Here is an 8,104-nt window from a genome sequence, read left to right as displayed (position 1 = left end):
GGGATAATATTCATTTAGCCTTCTGAGCTTTCTGGGCAGACTTGGTGACCTTGCCAGCCCCAGCTGCCTTCTTGTCCACTGCTTTGATGACACCCACAGCAACCGTCTGTCTCAAGTCATGAACAGCAAAACGGCCCAGAGGAGGAGAGTCAGAGAAGCTCTCAACACACATAGGCTTGCCAGGAACCACATCAACAACGGCAGCGTCACCAGATTTCAAGAACTTGGGACCATCTTCCAGCTTTTTTCCAGAACGACGATCTATCTTCTCCTTCAGCTCAGCAAACTTGCAAGCAATGTGAGCTGTGTGACAAACCAGCACAGGTGCATATCCAGCACTAATTTGGCCTGGATGGTTCAGGATAATCACCTGAGCTGTGAAGCCAGCTGCTTCCACGGGTGGGTCATTTTTGCTGTCACCAGCCACATTGCCACAACGAACATCTTTGACAGATACGTTCTTGACATTGAAGCCCACATTGTCCCCAGGAAGAGCCTCACTCAAAACTTCATGGTGCATTTCAACAGACTTGACTTCGGTTGTAACATTGACTGGAGCAAAGGTGACCACCATGCCAGGCTTAAGAACACCAGTCTCCACTCGGCCCACAGGGACAGTACCAATACCACCAATTTTGTAGACGTCCTGGAGAGGTAGACACAAGGGCTTGTCAGTTGGACGAGTTGGTGGCAGACTGCAATCCAGAGCTTCAAGCAGTGTGGTTCCACTGGCATTCCCATCGTTACGGGTGATTTTCCATCCCTTGAACCAAGGCATGTTAGCACTTGGCTCCAGCATCTTGTCACCTTTCCAACCAGAAATTGGCACAAATGCTACTGTGTCGGGGTTGTAGCCAATTTTCTTAATGTAGGTGCTGACTTCCTTAATGATTTCCTCGTATCTCTTCTGGCTGTAGGGTGGCTCAGTGGAATCCATTTTGTTAACACCAACAATTCGTGGTTTTACCCAGTGTGTAAGCCAGAGGGGCATGCTCACGGGTCTGCCCGTTCTTGGAGATACCGGCTTCAAATTCACCAACACCAGCAGCAACAATCAGGACAGCACAGTCAGCCTGGGATGTGCCGGCCATCGTGTTTTTGATAAATCGTGTTTTTGATAAAGTCTCTATTTCCTGGAGCATCAATGATGGTCACCTAATACTTGCTGGTCTCGAATTTCCACAGGGAGATATCAATGGTGATACCACGTTCACGTTCAGCTTTCAGTTTATCCAAGACCCAGGCATACTTGAAGGAGCCTTTCCCCATCTCAGCAGCCTCCTTCTTGAATTCTTTGATAGTTCTTTTGTCGATCCCACCACATTTGTAGATCAGATGACCAGGAGTGGTAGACTTGCCCAAATCTATGTGTCCAATGACAACAACATTGATATGAGTCTTTTCCTTCCCCATTCTTGTTTAGGTTGAGCGGTGGCTTTCACGACACCTGTGTTCTGGCAGCAAACCCGTTGCGAAAAACCCCTGATTTCTTTCTGATTGGTGCTCATTGAATTATTTGTTTTATAAACAAATACTCTTATATTATATACATTTTGTAAAACTTTACATAAAATGATCCAATTGTAACCCTACACTTGAGAGCTAACTAGTATTAATAGCTGGCATTTATTTTTAGACTGTAAATATATACATAAATATATATTTTAATATAATGGGGTCATTCTATACCTCGTTTGATAAACTCAAACTATATATCATACTTCTTTCCATGTTAACATTTAAGGGCCTACTGGTTCCTTTAAAAAAAAAAAACTTACAATCTTAACCATCTTTTTTGAAGACTTATTCCTTTATTTAGAAAGTGGGGAGGAACAGAGGGAGCGAAATCCTCCAGCAGACTCCCCACTGAGTGCAGAGCCCAACACAGGGTTCCATCCCAGGATCCTAAAGTCCTGACCTGAGCCAAAACCAAGAATCAGATGCTTAACTGACTGAGCCACTCAGGCACTCCCTTATTGGATCCTTTTTAATGGCACCAATGTATTTAAGTATAGGAATATATAACTTATTTTACCAGTTTTCTACTATTTGACATTTAAGTTGTTTTCATTTATTTGAATGTTGTAATAATAATTCTTATGCCTACATCTCTGTGAGAGAATTCTTATAGTGTCTGGTGATAGTTATTAAATGTTAGTGTATGTGCTACTTATTACAAATATTAGTTATCTCTTTTAATGATAGCCCTTGATGTTCCTTAATCTTTTTTTTTTTTAAAGATTTTATTTATTTATCTGACAGAGAGAAATCACAAGTAGATGGAGAGGCAGGCAGAGAGAGAGGGAAGCAGGCTCCCTGCTGAGCAGAGAGCCGGATGCGGGACTCGATCCCAGGACCCTGAGATCATGACCTGAGCCGAAGGCAGCGGCTTAACCCACTGAGCCACCCAGGCGCCCCCTATGTTCCTTAATCTTAAGTTCAGCATCTTTTCTTATAGTTCTCAGATTTCATCATGAAATCTTTTACCTATTTTTTTTATTGAGGAGGTTTCCTATTATTGATTAGGTTTCCTATTATTGATTTATAAGAAGTCTTTATAAGCTTATCTACCATACAAGCTTCAAACATTATCCCCAGTTTGTCTTTGTGTTTTAACTTTATTTACAGTAATTTTCCCGAATTATAGCAGTTTTGTATTATTTTTATGTAGCCATATCTGAACAGTCATTTCTTTTATGACTTATAAGTTTAGTATATATTTTAAAGTTCAGTCAGTTTAATAGGTTTTATTTACATTTGTTTCTTTCTACATATACAAATAATATAGCTAATAATCTGTCTAATACAGGTAATCTACATACCATAAGGCAGTGACTTAAATTTTTTTCCAAAAGTTGGTACTAAATTGAAATGAAAAAGTTTTTTCCAAAAGTTGGTACTAAATTGAAATGAAAACTTAGGAATTTTTCTCAACTTGCTCAATGGGTATTCTTGTTAACTAGTAGGAATAAAAATAGTAAAAACTAATGTTTTTATAGTGATCTCAAGTTACAAAGCTTACTTACATATTCTATCAGTTGGAAATTCTTCTATTCCAAGTAAGAGAAAGTCTGACTAAAACTGGCTTAGATGACATATTTACTGATTCACTTATCTGAAATGACCAAAGGTCATGTGGGCTATGGATGTGGCTTGGTTCAGAAGTTCACTAATCTCACCATGGTTCCTTTCCACTTTATCTGTAGGCTGACCAATCTTTAGGGCCAGGAGATGATGTCTAGTGATTTCTAGGCGTTACGTGCTGTCTCATTCATATTCAGGATAAAGAGAGATTGTTTCGTTGATAATCTTCTCAGAGGGGTGAGGGAGTTTCTTTCCCAAATCTCAAAACAAATTTGTAGTTACCCTATGAAGGTAGGTAGTTACTAACTTCCCCACTTTATAGATGGAGATATGGAAGACTAGAGTTCTATAATTTGCCCTCTCACTCACTTTGTAGGTAGCAAAGTTCAAATCCAGATCTCATGACTTGAAATTCTCTGCTCTTCCCAGGATTCTAAACTACCTCCCCACATGCCGAAAACACGCTGCTACAATACAGGACTGCCTCAACTCTACAAACTCATTTTTTAAAATTAAAAGGTCAAAAGGAGATATTCGCTCTTGGCTATATTGAACATTATGTGAGGTTCCATCATGGGGGCTTCAAAGAACTGGACATGAAGATCCTGTTCCAGTTTAGCCTAGGTTTCCCCAAAGATGAGCATGATACAGAAGTTTGTGCATGGGTTGTTTATCTGGGGATGTGGTCACCGGGAGCAGGGGGACTGTCGGGCTGAGGTGGGAGGGTGAAGAGGAAAGCCAGTACAATCCAGGCAGCCATCTCTATAGCAACGATTTGAGCCCACAGGGACTTTGGGAAGCTCCATGAAAATGTGTCATTGTGGGATGGGGAGAAAAGAGAAAGCACTTACCCTATAGCACATATCGCCAGTGGCCAAGGGTTGCTGCACAGGATGTTAATAACCCTGCATTTCTTAGTTGTACATAAGTGCGTGCCCAGTGGGTTGGACAGCCCAGCTAGCCTCTGCATCAGACAAGCCAGGGATGGGAAAGGAGAAGAGGCCGTCATGGATGCTCCCCCATAAAGCTGGTTGGGTAGAACTACCCACTGCTGCAGGGGTTGGACAGAGATGGGACCAGAGAATTTAAGTAGGATATTTTAAGTAGAGGTCTTCAATCCATTATAAGCTACTAAGAAACTTGAGTTAAAGTTGTGTTAAAGAACCTGAGTTTAAGAAGTGATATATAAATTAGCAGAAATTACTAGTTAACATCTGGTAAGTTCATTGTCTGGATTATTACACCCACCTCCTGAAAAGATTTCTCTAGGTTTGCCCTCATTCGACTACTGCTGTAATCTGCCTAAAATACAATAAACACCTCCATTTTGTCATTACTTCACAAAATGATTCATTACCCCCCACCGGTTGCAGGATTATGTACAAATTCCTTTGCTTAACATTCAATATTCTTCACAATTTGTTTTACCATAATTAAACAACTGTCCTCCCCATAATGGTCCCAGCTGGACTCAAGCCAGTCTAACTTCCTTACCGTTTGATAAACAGGCCAAGATTATTCCTTCTCTGTGTCTTTGTTAATATTGCCCCGTCTAACTGACAGGGATGGTGTGCAAAACCTTTACCAACTGCTATGGAAGGCACCGACCAATCAGAATGGAGACTGAGACAATCAGAAGTGATGTCACATATAACTGACACTACGGGTTGACCAGTTACTCAGCTCTGCCCTCAGCTTCCATTTTTCTTCTCTCTGTTGAAATCCCATCTTTCCTTCATCCTCCATGAAGTGTTTCTCTACTACACTTGCTTGTGCTGGTCTTTCCTTCTTTGGGATTTAATTACCACTTTTCATTCTGAATATTCTTAAAAATGCACATATGATGATCCAACGGTCTGTAAAAACACCCACACTTTTGGGGGCAGCGCATTCTTGTCACTTCATATGGTAACGGTTTTACGATATTTTTGATAGAATAGAGAGATATAATTCAGTCTTTCCTATAACAAGGTTTATCAAAAGTTTCTTTTTGTTATTGATACTTTAGAAAAATATCTTTTTTTGCTTTAAAAATTCCATCACTGATACATAAATTTTTAGGATTTCTGTCAGGTATGAGGAAAACTGTATTATGTTTCTTTTATGTATGAGCTAAAATTTCAAAAGAGATGTCGAATGTTCTTTGAATTGCCATTAGGTATATTCTTGGAAGTCAGGATGGCTAACAATATTTTAACCTGGGGGGTAGTTTAATTTTTTTAAAGATTTTATTTATTTGTCAGAGAGAGAAGGAGAGAGAGCACAAACAGCGGAAGCTGCAGGCAGAGGGAGAAGTAGGCTCTTTGCTGAGCAAGGAGCCTGCTGAGTGGTAGTTTTAAAATATAGCCCCCAGATTCTTTAACGATCCTCCCCCTGAGAGATGGAGTTCACATCTTCTTGCTTAGGTCCAGCCCCCTTGGATCTGGGTAGGCTTGTGGCTTGGTTGTAACCAACAGAATACTACTGCTCTACTTAGGGATTCTCAGGGATTCTCGCCTTTTGAGCCCAGATCCAACCTGTAAGAAGTCCGATTCCCCTGTGGCTGACATCCTTTCAGGAAGCCCAGGCCACATTAGGTGCCGCCGAGGTTCACGGCACAGCTGAGATCCCGCCGACAGCCAGCACCAAGCCCCTGACACGATTCCTGCCCCCTCTGCAGAGTCACCTCTACCATGGGGTCTTCTCAGCAGAGGCTGCAGGCATTTTGGAGCAGAGACAAGCTGTGTCCTGTCTGAGTTTCTGCCCCTCAGAATCCATGAGCATAATGAGATGGTCGTTTCATGCCACTAAGTTTTAGAGCAATAGTTACACAGCAGGAGTGGCCCAAACAAGCCAAAGTTACTATGGTACAGGTACAATCCCAATACTGTGTGGGTCCTTGGTACAAATGGAGGTCTAAAGATGTAAAGATTTTATAAATTAAATATTAGAAATCATACTAATAAACTATTGAAGAGCTATGTTTTATTCTCCTTCTCTGAAAAACATGCCTTAAAAGAGACTGGGAAGACTAGGTTTGGATTTAGAATTCCATTGAAGGCTGGCCGCTCCCTTTTCTTACTCATCCTAGGCTCCATCCAACACCTATCAGGGCCTCACACATACACATGCTAACATTCCAGCCACGCTCTCTGGAAACAGCCACCCCATAGCCTTTCTTGGGCCCCGAGGGAACACACCCAGCAGTGGTTTTTCATCCATAAGAAGATAAATTCAGAGGAGAGGCCCAAGGAGTCCCCAGGTGTTGACAGGAAATTGCAGGATCCCAGGTATGGTGTGGAATCTAGGGCTTGAGCCCAGGGGCAGGTCCAATAGGTTGGTCCTGCACACTTCTCACCCTATACCAGTCAACGGTCAGACTGGGGAAGTCGCTGTAGCCCACGGGCATTACTTGTCCAAACCACACAAAATCATCCCTCTCAATTGAAACCTAATGTATCTTCAATTCATTTCCCCTTCGTAGTTTCCCAAGAATATCCTTGGTTGGTTCAGTGCCACCTGAGACAAGGGGAAATGTGACAGAGGAGAAGTCAGAATGGAAAGAGACAGCAGTCCTAGTCCATTGTGCTTGAAATTTTTTACTTTGGAAAATAGTAAATATTAGCCCCAGAGAAGGAGGCCAGGCAGATACAGGGCTGAGAAGTAAAGTTGCATCAGCTTCATGGAAATCCATCTTTAATGTCTTTCTTGGTTCACTCATCCCCTCTTGAGAGACACCCTGGGAAAACAAGATATTCCTTGCAAATGGCCTATGTGATCCAGGAATGAGTTTCAGGTGGAGGATAGGTCAAAGTTAGTGACCCATGAGCTGCATTTGACCTGCAAATGTGTTTTTATTCGTAAAACACATTTATTTGCCTGTACAATGTGTTCTCATATTTTTTTCTGATAAGTGTTAGCATTTTACAACTGAGAGAATACACATTTAACGTCTTGATTTCCTGCCATTCCTGGAAGTTAGAAAGATCTGGAAAACTGGGCCTGTCATCCGACAGAGTAGGCTGCCTCTTCAATGAGACATAACCTCTCTAAGTCTCAGTGAACCTCAGGGTTCATTGGCCTCCCCAGCTGGTAGACCCATCTTCATCACAGTCCAGTTTCTGGGCCATTTGCATACACAACGTGTGGTTTAGAGCAATAATGCTTAGACATAGGTCCCTACAGAATAAGACAATGAATGCTGATTAATGGTGCCTACACAGATGGCAAAGAGCCTAACTTTTGTTGAGTGAGTGAATGACCAGGAAAATGAAAGGCCATTAGTGCATGCAGTCTTAGTGCTGTGGGGACAGACAGCAAAAATCAACTGCTTGGGATCTTTGAGGAGTAAGTCTAGCAGTGCTTTCTTTTGTCATTTATTTTAAATTATAACACTGCATAGCTGCTAATGTAGACTCTATGGGAATATAGTAACAGACCCCAATTTAACTGGCTCCCTAAAGAGCAGAAGGAAGCTTAGAAAATGTCTCAAAGTAGTGGGTAAATGAGAAAGAAAAGGCAACCCTGTAGCCTCCTCAGTAAATTACTTCAGATTTGACGAAATTAATGACGTTGAACTTTATTATGGTTTTTTAAAATTTAACACAGGAATTTAAGAAGTCACATACCAGTCTTCTGTAACCCTTTAAAAAATCAACACAACAGCATTCCTCAAAAAATTAAACAGAATTACCACACGATCCAGCAATTCCACATCTGAGTATATACTCAGAAGGATTAAAAATAAAGTCTTAAAGAGATATTTCTGCCTCTCTGCTCACGGCAGCATTATCCAGTCACCAAAATATGACAACAAGCCCAGTGGCCACCAGCAGATAAGCAGATAAACAAAAATGTGAAATATGCAAACAATGGAACATTATGGATTCTGACCCATGCCAGGATCCAGGTGGACCTCAAGGACATGAAGCTCAATGACACAAGCCAGTCACAAAGGACAAATACTGGAGGATCCCACTTCTATGAGGTCCCCAGGGGAATCAGCTTCATAGAGACAGGAAGCAGCATGGGGGTTGACAGG

The 8,104-nt window shown here is 41.6% G+C and overlaps 1 pseudogene; it reads right to left on the bottom strand.

The window, feature by feature from the left end:
* On the bottom strand, positions 1-1,413 carry LOC122912404 (annotated as a pseudogene).
* Positions 1,414-8,104: the final 6,691 nt, after the last annotated feature.

Source organism: Neovison vison, chromosome 1, assembly GCF_020171115.1.
Source record: "Neovison vison isolate M4711 chromosome 1, ASM_NN_V1, whole genome shotgun sequence".
In the NCBI taxonomy this organism is placed as follows: Eukaryota; Metazoa; Chordata; class Mammalia; order Carnivora; family Mustelidae; genus Neogale; species Neogale vison.
The sequence above is the reverse complement of the archived record's forward strand: the minus strand, read 5'-3'. Positions and strand labels throughout refer to the sequence as shown.